The sequence below is a fragment of the Nerophis lumbriciformis genome, linkage group LG02 (assembly GCF_033978685.3).
Source record: "Nerophis lumbriciformis linkage group LG02, RoL_Nlum_v2.1, whole genome shotgun sequence".
NCBI classification, from domain to species: domain Eukaryota; kingdom Metazoa; phylum Chordata; class Actinopteri; order Syngnathiformes; family Syngnathidae; genus Nerophis; species Nerophis lumbriciformis.
Window position 1 is genome coordinate 2,412,308 of NC_084549.2, and position 11,238 is coordinate 2,423,545.

The following is an 11,238-nucleotide window of genomic DNA, read 5'->3' on the forward strand; positions in this document are numbered from 1 at the left end:
TGAAGACAAAAAAATGATTTTCAAGGTAAAAGTTGATTTTCAAGACAAAAAATTATTTTCCAGGTAAAAGTTGATTTTCAAGGAATACAATGATTTTCATGACAAAAAATATTTTCAAGGTAAAAGTTGATTTTCATGACAAAAAAATTATTTTCAAAGTAAAAGTTGATTTTGAAGACAAAAAAATGATTTTCAAGGTAAAAGTTGATCTTTAAGACAAAAAATTATTTTCCAGGTAAAAGTTGATTTTCAAGGGAAAAAAATGATTTTCATGACAAAAAATATTTTCAAGGTAAAAGTTGATTTTCATGACAAAAAATTATTTTCAAAGTAAAAGTTGATTTTGAAGACAAAAAAATGATTTTCAAGGTAAAAGTTGATTTTCATGACAAAAAATGATTTTCAAAGTAAAAGTTGATTTTGAAGACAAAAAAATGATTTTCAAGGTAAAAGTTGATTTTCAAGGAAAACAATGATTTTCATGACAAAAAATATTTTCAAGGTAAAAGTTGATTTTCATGACAAAAAATTATTTTCAAAGTAAAAGTTGATTTTGAAGACAAAAAAATGATTTTCAAGGTAAAAGTTGATTTTCATGACAAAAAATGATTTTCAAAGTAAAAGTTGATTTTGAAGACAAAAAAATGATTTTCAAGGTAAAAGTTGATTTTCATGACAAAAAATTATTTTCAAAGTAAAAGTTGATTTTCAAAGTAAAAGTTGATTTTGAAGACAAAAAAATGATTTTCAAGGTAAAAGTTGATTTTCATGACAAAAATGATTTTCAAAGTAAAAGTTGATTTTTATGACAAAAAATTATTTTCAAAGTAAAAGTTGATTTTGAAGACAAAAAAAATGATTTTCAAGGTAAAAGTTGATTTTCAAGACAAAAAATTATTTTCCAGGTAAAAGTTGATTTTCAAGGAAAACAATGATTTTCATGACAAAAAATATTTTCAAGGTAAAAGTTGATTTTCATGACAAAAAATTATTTTCAAAGTAAAAGTTGATTTTGAAGACAAAAAAATGATTTTCAAGGTAAAAGTTGATTTTCATGACAAAAAATGATTTTCAAAGTAAAAGTTGATTTTGAAGACAAAAAAATGATTTTCAAGGTAAAAGTTGATTTTCAAAGTAAAAGTTGATTTTCATGACAAAAAATTATTTTCAAAGTAAAAGTTGATTTTGAAGACAAAAAAAATGATTTTCAAGGTAAAAGTTGATTTTCAAGACAAAAAATTATTTTCCAGGTAAAAGTTGATTTTCAAGGAAAACAATGATTTTCATGACAAAAAATATTTTCAAGGTAAAAGTTGATTTTCATGACAAAAAAATTATTTTCGAAGTAAAAGTTGATTTTGAAGACAAAAAAATGATTTTCAAGGTAAAAGTTGATCTTTAAGACAAAAAATTATTTTCCAGGTAAAAGTTGATTTTCAAGGGAAAAAAATGATTTTCATGACAAAAAATATTTTCAAGGTAAAAGTTGATTTTCATGACAAAAAATGATTTTCAAAGTAAAAGTTGATTTTGAAGACAAAAAATGATTTTCAAGGTAAAAGTTTATTTTCATGACAAAAAAAGATTTTCAAAGTAAAAGTTGATTTTGAAGACAAAAAAATGATTTTCAAGGTAAAAGTTGATTTTCAAGGGAAAAAAATGATTTTCATGACAAAAAATATTTTCAAGGTAAAAGTTGATTTTCATGACAAAAAATGATTTTCAAAGTAAAAGTTGATTTTGAAGACAAAAAATGATTTTCAAGGTAAAAGTTTATTTTCATGACAAAAAATTATTTTCAAAGTAAAAGTTGATTTTGAAGACAAAAAAATGATTTAAGGTAAAAGTTGATTTTCATGACAAAAAATGATTTTCAAAGTAAAAGTTGATTTTGAAGACAAAAAAATGATTTTCAAGGTAAAAGTTGATTTTCATGACAAAAAACGATTTTCAAAGTAAAAGTTGATTTTCAAGGTAAAAGTTTATTTTCATGACAAAAAACGATTTTCAAAGTAAAAGTTGATTTTCATGACAAAAAATTATTTCAAAGTAAAAGTTGATTTTGAAGACAAAAAAATGATTTTCAAGGTAAAAGTTGATTTTCATGACAAAAAATGATTTTCAAAGTAAAAGTTGATTTTGAAGACAAAAAAAAGATTTTCAAGGTAAAAGTTGATTTTCAAGACAAAAAATTATTTTCCAGGTAAAAGTTGATTTTCAAGGAAAACAATGATTTTCATGACAAAAAATATTTTCAAGGTAAAAGTTGATTTTCATAACAAAAAATGATTTTCAAAGTAAAAGTTGATTTTGAAGACAAAAAAAATTATTTTCAAGCTAAAAGTTGATTTTCAAGACAAAAAATTATTTTCCAGGTAAAAGTTGATTTTCAAGGAAAACAATGATTTTCATGACAAAAAATATTTTCAAGGTAAAAGTTGATTTTCATGACAAAAAATGATTTTCAAAGTAAAAGTTGATTTTGAAGACAAAAAAATGATTTTCAAGGTAAAAGTTGATTTTCATGACAAAAAATGATTTTCAAAGTAAAAGTTGATTTTGAAGACAAAAAAATGATTTTCAAGGTAAAAGTTGATTTTCAAGACAAAAAATTATTTCCCAGGTAAAAGTTGATTTTCAAGGAAAACAATGATTTTCATGACAAAAAATATTTTCAAGGTAAAAGTTGATTTTCATGACAAAAAAATTATATTCAAAGTAAAAGTTGATTTTGAAGACAAAAAAATGATTTTCAAGGTAAAAGTTGATCTTTAAGACAAAAAATTATTTTCCAGGTAAAAGTTGATTTTCAAGGGAAAAAAATGATTTTCATGACAAAAAATATTTTCAAGGTAAAAGTTGATTTTCATGACAAAAAATGATTTTCAAAGTAAAAGTTGATTTTGAAGACAAAAAAATGATTTTCAAGGTAAAAGTTGATTTTCATGACAAAAAATGATTTTCAAAGTAAAAGTTGATTTTGAAGACAAAAAAATGATTTTCAAGGTAAAAGTTGATCTTTAAGACAAAAAATTATTTTCCAGGTAAAAGTTGATTTTCAAGGAAAAAAAATGATTTTCATGACAAAAAATATTTTCAAGGTAAAAGTTGATTTTCATGACAAAAAATGATTTTCAAAGTAAAAGTTGATTTTGAAGACAAAAAAATGATTTTCAAGGTAAAAGTTGATTTTCATGACAAAAAATAATTTTCAAAGTAAAAGTTGATTTTGAAGACAAAAAAAATATTTTCAAGGTAAAAGTTGATTTTCAAGACAAAAAATTATTTCCCAGGTAAAAGTTGATTTTCAAGGAAAACAATGATTTTCATGACAAAAAATATTTTCAAGGTAAAAGTTGATTTTCAAGACAAAAAATTATTTCCCAGGTAAAAGTTGATTTTCAAGGAAAACAATGATTTTCATGACAAAAAATATTTTCAAGGTAAAAGTTGATTTTCATGACAAAAAAATTATATTCAAAGTAAAAGTTGATTTTGAAGACAAAAAAAAGATTTTCAAGGTAAAAGTTGATCTTTAGGACAAAAAATTATTTTCCAGGTAAAAGTTGATTTTCAAGGGAAAAAAATGATTTTCATGACAAAAAATATTTTCAAGGTAAAAGTTGATTTTCATGACAAAAAATGATTTTCAAAGTAAAAGTTGATTTTGAAGATAAAAAAATGATTTTCAAGGTAAAAGTTGATTTTCATGACAAAAAAATGATTTTCAAAGTAAAAGTTGATTTTGAAGACAAAAAAATGATTTTCAAGGTAAAAGTTGATCTTTAAGACAAAAAATTATTTTCCAGGTAAAAGTTGATTTTCAAGGAAAAAAAATGATTTTCATGACAAAAAATATTTTCAAGGTAAAAGTTGATTTTCATGACAAAAAATGATTTTCAAAGTAAAAGTTGATTTTGAAGACAAAAAAATGATTTTCAAGGTAAAAGTTGATTTTCATGACAAAAAATGATTTTCAAAGTAAAAGTTGATTTTGAAGACAAAAAAATGATTTTCAAGGTAAAAGTTGATCTTTAAGACAACAAATTATTTTCCAGGTAAAAGTTGATTTTCAAGGGAAAAAAATGATTTTCATGACAAAAAATATTTTCAAGGTAAAAGTTGATTTTCATGACAAAAAATGATTTTCAAAGTAAAAGTTGATTTTGAAGACAAAAAAATGATTTTCAAGGTAAAAGTTGATTTTCATGACAAAAAAATGATTTTCAAAGTAAAAGTTGATTTTGAAGACAAAAAAATGATTTTCAAGGTAAAAGTTGATCTTTAAGACAAAAAATTATTTTCCAGGTAAAAGTTGATTTTCAAGGAAAAAAAATGATTTTCATGACAAAAAATATTTTCAAGGTAAAAGTTGATTTTCAAAGTAAAAGTTGATTTTGAAGACAAAAAAATGATTTTCAAGGTAAAAGTTGATTTTCATGACAAACAATGATTTTTAAAGTAAAAGTTGATTTTGAAGACAAAAAAATGATTTTCAAGGTAAAAGTTGATCTTTAAGACAAAAAATTATTTTCCAGGTAAAAGTTGATTTTGAAGACAAAAAAATGATTTTCAAGGTAAAAGTTGATTTTCATGACAAAAAAATGATTTTCAAAGTAAAAGTTGATTTTGAAGACAAAAAAATGATTTTCAAGGTAAAAGTTGATCTTTAAGACAAAAAATGATTTTCCAGGTAAAAGTTGATTTTCAAGGAAAAAAAATGATTTTCATGACAAAAAATATTTTCAAGGTAAAAGTTGATTTTCAAAGTAAAAGTTGATTTTGAAGACAAAAAAATGATTTTCAAGGTAAAAGTTGATTTTCATGACAAACAATGATTTTTAAAGTAAAAGTTGATTTTGAAGACAAAAAAATGATTTTCAAGGTAAAAGTTGATCTTTAAGACAAAAAATTATTTTCCAGGTAAAAGTTGATTTTCAAGGGAAAAAAATGATTTTCATGACAAAAAACATTTTCAAGGTAAAAGTTGATTTTCATGACAAAAAATGATTTTCAAAGTAAAAGTTGATTTTGAAGACAAAAAAATGATTTTCAAGGTAAAAGTTGATTTTCAAGACAAAAAATTATTTCCCAGGTAAAAGTTGATTTTCAAGGAAAACAATGATTTTCATGACAAAAAATATTTTCAAGGTAAAAGTTGATTTTCATGACAAAAAAATTATTTTCAAAGTAAAAGTTGATTTTGAAGACAAAAAAATGATTTTCAAGGTAAAAGTTGATCTTTAAGACAAAAAATGATTTTCCAGGTAAAAGTTGATTTTCAAGGGAAAAAAATGATTTTCATGACAAAAAATATTTTCAAGGTAAAAGTTGATTTTCATGACAAAAAATGATTTTCAAAGTAAAAGTTGATTTTCATGACAAAAAATTATTTTCAAGGTAAAAGTTGATTTTGAAGACAAAAAATTATTTTCAAAGTAAAAGTTGATTTTGAAGACAAAAAATGATTTTCAAGGTAAAAGTTGATTTTCAAGACAAAAAATTATTTCCCAGGTAAAAGTTGATTTTCAAGGAAAACAATGATTTTCATGACACAAAATTATTTTCAAAGTAAAAGTTGATTTTGAAGACAAAAAAATGATTTTCAAGGTAAAAGTTGATTTTCATGACAAAAAATGATTTTCAAAGTAAAAGTTGATTTTGAAGACAAAAAAATGATTTTCAAGGTAAAAGTTGATTTTCATGACAAAAAATGATTTTCAAAGTAAAAGTTGATTTTGAAGACAAAAAAATGATTTTCAAGGTAAAAGTTGATCTTTAAGACAAAAAAATATTTTCCAGGTAAAAGTTGATTTTCAAGGGAAAAAAAATGATTTTCATGACAAAAAATATTTTCAAGGTAAAAGTTGATTTTCATGACAAAAAATGATTTTCAAAGTAAAAGTTGATTTTGAAGACAAAAAAATGATTTTCAAGGTAAAAGTTGATTTTCATGACAAAAAAATTATTTTCAAAGTAAAAGTTGATTTTGAAGACAAAAAAATGATTTTCAAGGTAAAAGTTGATTTTCAAGACAAAAAAATTATTTCCCAGGTAAAAGTTGATTTTCAAGGAAAACAATGATTTTCATGACAAAAAATATTTTCAAGGTAAAAGTTGATTTTCATGACAAAAAATGATTTTCAAAGTAAAAGTTGATTTTGAAGACAAAAAAATGATTTTCAAGGTAAAAGTTGATTTTCATGACAAAAAATGATTTTCAAAGTAAAAGTTGATTTTGAAGACAAAAAAATGATTTTCAAGGTAAAAGTTGATTTTCAAGACAAAAAATTATTTTCCAGGTAAAAGTTGATTTTCAAGGAAAACTGATTTTCATGACAAAAAATATTTTCAAGGTAAAAGTTGATTTTCATGACAAAAAAATTATTTTCAAAGTAAAAGTTGATTTTGAAGACAAAAAAATTATTTTCAAGGCAAAAGTTGAATTTCCATCCATCCATTTTCTACCGCTTATTCCCTTTGGAAAGTAAAATGTTTGTCTTGGTGCCCTTGTAACTTGCCTTGGTGCCCCAAAATATGAGCCCTCCTTTAAGGCAACACTTGCCTTGTCCTTAAAAAATCTAAATATTGAGGCCTGAACCAATCACTGGTTTCAGAGTTATTGCGCCAATTGTTGCTGTTCTCACCAAGCTCCATGTTGTTTCAGTCTTGTGCAGGTCTACAATCTTGTCCATAAGGTTCTTGGACAGCTCTTTGGTCTTGCCCATGGTGGTGAGGAAAATGGACAGCTGCCTTTTACCCACACAAGTAGAGGATCTCAGGAGTAGTAGTTTTGCTCCATTGGCAACAAATACTCATTGAAACCATTTATTTGATTTTTGTGCACCTTCCATTATTCATTTAGAATGTGTACCAGATTTGGCATCCAGATCATTTCCATGTGTAGTCCATTTAATGTTTTGGTTTTTTTTGACTGGATTTTTAAAATGTGTTTTGTTTACAAAAAACTATGGCTGTCAAAAATAACAAGTTAACACATGCGATTAATGAAACCCTTCTGAAAAATGTTCCTGTATGGCATTTCGACAATAAAAGTGAAGTTGTGTCCAAAATATATATATATTTTTTAAGTCAACCTAAATTATGCAAGCAAGTTAAAGTCACAGTCGGACATTAAACTTTTCTCCACAAAACTGAAAAAGGGGCTTAAGGAAAATGAGAAGTGTGAGCACTAGAACTGGGACAGATGGGGCTAATTATTTTTTATTTTGTACTTGTCTTAATCTTTTTTAATGAGTTTTTCACTTTTATCAACTTTTCTTTAAAAGCCTAACCAGGGACCAGGGTTGCAAATGAGTCTGTGGCTAGAAGTCTTATGTACTTTGTCATTTGTTATCTATGGGTGGCAATGTTTAATTGTACTGTCCCTGTTAAATGAATAAAATAAAAGTAATGAATAGTTATCATGATTAATCTCAATTCTAAAGTGTGATTAACCATTTGCCAGGATTACAATAAACCTACACCACAAACATTCTTGATGTAGTAAGAGAGTAAACTTACTAATTAAATCATTATTATATATACTATTAAACAATAAACCAGACATTATTGTCAGGTTTTGAGTTCAAGTTCATTTTTATTGGTTAAATGGTTGTCTTCTGGTAAAAAATAAATAAATGGCACCAACATATTGTATGGTATATTTTTGTTTTTTTCCTATGAAGTGTAATGATTTTATTTATTGTAAATCATTCAAACTTCCAAAGTGAGACCATCTTGAAGAACATAATACCCTACGGTCAGTTGGGACCTCCTCTAAAAACTGTTTTTTTTGGTGGCGCTTTGTACTCACTCCAAACAGTTTCAAAATACCGTATTTTTCGGACTATAAGTCGCAGTTTTTTTTCATAGTTTGGCCGGTGGTGCGACTTATACTCAGGAGTACCGTATTTTCCGCACCATAAGGCGCCCTGGGTTATAAGCCGCGCCTTCAATGAACGGCATATTTCAAAACTTTGTCCACCTATAAGCCGCCCCGTGTTATAAGCCGCATCTAACTGCGCTAAAGGAATGTCACAAAAACAGTCAGATAGGTCAGTCAAACTTTAATAATATATTAAAAACCAGCGTGATGTGGGCGCGCATGGAGTCGTATATCAACATGGACGGAGCTGCGTGAAAAAAGCCACCCGGCCTCTTCGCGTAAACTTACCTTAACCACTCGCTCACCTTTTCTTCATCCAGCCATCCCTTCGAGTTAGCTTTTATGATGACGCCGGCTGGAAAGGTCTCTTTTGGCAAGGTCTTCCTTTTGAATATCACCATGGGTGGAAGTTTCTGGCCATTAGCATGGCAAGCTAGAACCACAGTGAAGGATGACTTCTCATTCCCTGTGGTGCGAATATTCACCGTACGTGCTCCCGTTGTATCCACAGTGCGGTTCACAGGAATATCAAAAGTCAGTGGAACCTCGTCCATGTTGATAATGTTCTCTGGCCGGATCTTTTTTTCAGCTATCTTGTTTTTACAATATGCACGGAAAGTAGCCAGCTTTTCTTGAAAGTCTTTAGGCAGTTGCTGTGAAATAGTAGTCCGTGTGCGGATGGAGAGATTGCGTCTTTTCATGAACCGGAAACCTGTCGCTTAGTAGGAGCCATTTTGTGGTCTTTACAGATGTAAACACACAAAGGAAATGAAACGTAATATCCGCGCGCTTCTTCTTCTTCTATGGGGGCGGGTGGTTGCTTACAGTAGAAGAAGAAGCGCTTCCTGTTCTATGGGGGCGGGTGCTTACCTTGGCGGTTGCTTGCGTAGAAGAAGAAGCACTTCCTCTTCTACGGGGAAAAAAGATGGCGGCTGTTTACCGTAGTTGCGAGACCGAAACTTTATGAAAATGAATCTTAATATTAATCCATATATAAAGCGCACCGGGTTATAAACCGCACTGTCAGCTTTTGAGTAAATTTGTGGTTTTTAGGTGCGGCTAATAGTGCGGAAAATACGGTAATTTATGTGTGAAATTGTTAACACATTAGCGTAAAATATCAAATAATATTATTGATCTCATTCACGTAAGAGACTAGACGTATAAGATTTCATGGGATTTAGGAGTGACAGATTGTTTAGTAAACGTATAGCATGTTCTATATGTTATAGTTATTTGAATGACTCTTACCATAATATGTTACGTTAACATACCAGTTGCTTATTTATGCCTCATATAACGTACACTTATTCAGCCTTTATTTATTTTAAATTGCCTTTCAAATGTCTATTCTTGCTGTTGGCTTTTATCAAATACATTTCTCCAAAAAATGCGACTTATATATGTTTTTTTCCTTCTTTATTATGCATTTTTGGCTGGTGCGACTTATACTCCGGAGCGACTTATACTCCGAAAAATACGGTAGTGCTTTTCTTTATTTTACCGGCACCACCAGTAACATACAGTAGCATAGTAGGTAAGGCTGAAACGACGCGTCGACGTAGTCGACGTCATCGGTTACGTAAATACGTCGACGCCGTTTTTGTGCGTCGGCGCGTCGCATATTTACGTCACACTACTTTACTGTCATGGCGGAGCGCAAAGCAGACGATGCGAGCTAGGGGAAAAAAGCACGCCAAAAGTCGTCAAAAGTGTGGGAGTATTTCAATAAACGGCCTAATAATGTTGTTGTATGCACACTGTGTCGAGCGGAAATGGCCTATCATAGCAGCACAACGGCTATGAACGAACATTTGAAAAGAAAACCCCCGACAGCGTTCTTGCCATCACCATCAACAAGTCAATCGTCCGCGTGCGTATACGTTGTCATTATTACACAAAAACATGAATGTGTCATTTGTATCTGCGTTGTAAATTCATAAACTAAAGCACCGTTTCGCTCTGAGAGGCGCGTTTGGCGTGCCTGTTCAGTGTTTACAAAGACGCGCTCCTCTTTAACGTTGTGGAGAGGCGGCGGCGGCGAGCGAGCGGCGAGGCGGGGCGCGCCGGGAGCGACGCCGCAAACGTGCCCAGGTGCGCGATCCGCGCAGTTGGAAGAGAAAAGACTTTGTGTAAAATTAAAAGATTGTAAATCTTTTAAAAAAAGCCGTCTGGCGTTCAGTCTGTCGGTCCTGAAAGAACCCCACGGCACAAGACGTGTCACAAACGCTAACGTTAATTAGTTGTGCAAATACCTTTTACAACATTAACAGTTACATATACTATGTACAAACCAACAATTAACTTTCACTTTAATCATACTATCATTGTTGTGTTATTAAGCAAAATAAGCAATACTTTTACTTTTGTTGAAATGTTTACACTGTACACTTTTTTGTATTGGATGTTTAGCTTTATTTTTGCACATTTTAGCAAATAAGCAATACTTTTACTTTTGTTGAAATGTTTACACTTGTTACAGAATATTTCCGTTTTGCACTTTTTTGTATTGGATGTTTATCTTTATTTTTGCACATTTTAAAGCAAAATAAGCAATACTTTTACTTTTGAAATGCTTATACTATTCCAGAATATTAAGATTTGCGCTGGATGTTTACTTTTATATTTGCACATTAAAAAGCAAATAAGCTACTTTTAATTTTGTTAAATGTTAAAAGTTTTAAATGTTTACATTGTTACAGAATATTTTGTCATGTTGTTGTCAATGTTGACTGACTAGTGGCCATACTTTTTTTATTGTAAATAAAAGCCATGCCTTTTGAAAAAACTGGCCTACATTTATTTTTTCCTCTTCATTTTAAATTTAAAAAAAAAATCGGTAAAAGGAAAAATAATCTATAGATTAATCGAAAAAAATAATCTATAGATTAATCGATAGAAAAATAATCGTTAGCTGCAGCCCTAATAGTAGGCCTAAGTATTCATTAAAAGCAAGGCAGAGGTTTTATTTAACAAGTATATTTAATCATTTTGACCACTGCAACACTATACACAGTTTGAACAGTAACACCGTGTTAAGAGTATTTAATGAAGTGATTCTTTGGCGTACCACTAGATGGAGCCGGTGACACAGTTTGAGAATAACGTTCTAACCAACTATGATGCATAATATAGGATCATGCGTCATCTTTTCGTACAGAAAACTATTTTTATATTTTAACGTTGTTTGCTAGCTAAAACGATACCCCCCTCAACAAAAAAAATGGACCTCAACGTAAACAATTTTTGGGGGTTGGCCTTAAAAACAGAGTAAAATATGTTTTCCTTGCAAACAATAACCAAAACATAACATAGAATAATGTGAATGTTGTATGTGTTGGAAAAAGGAC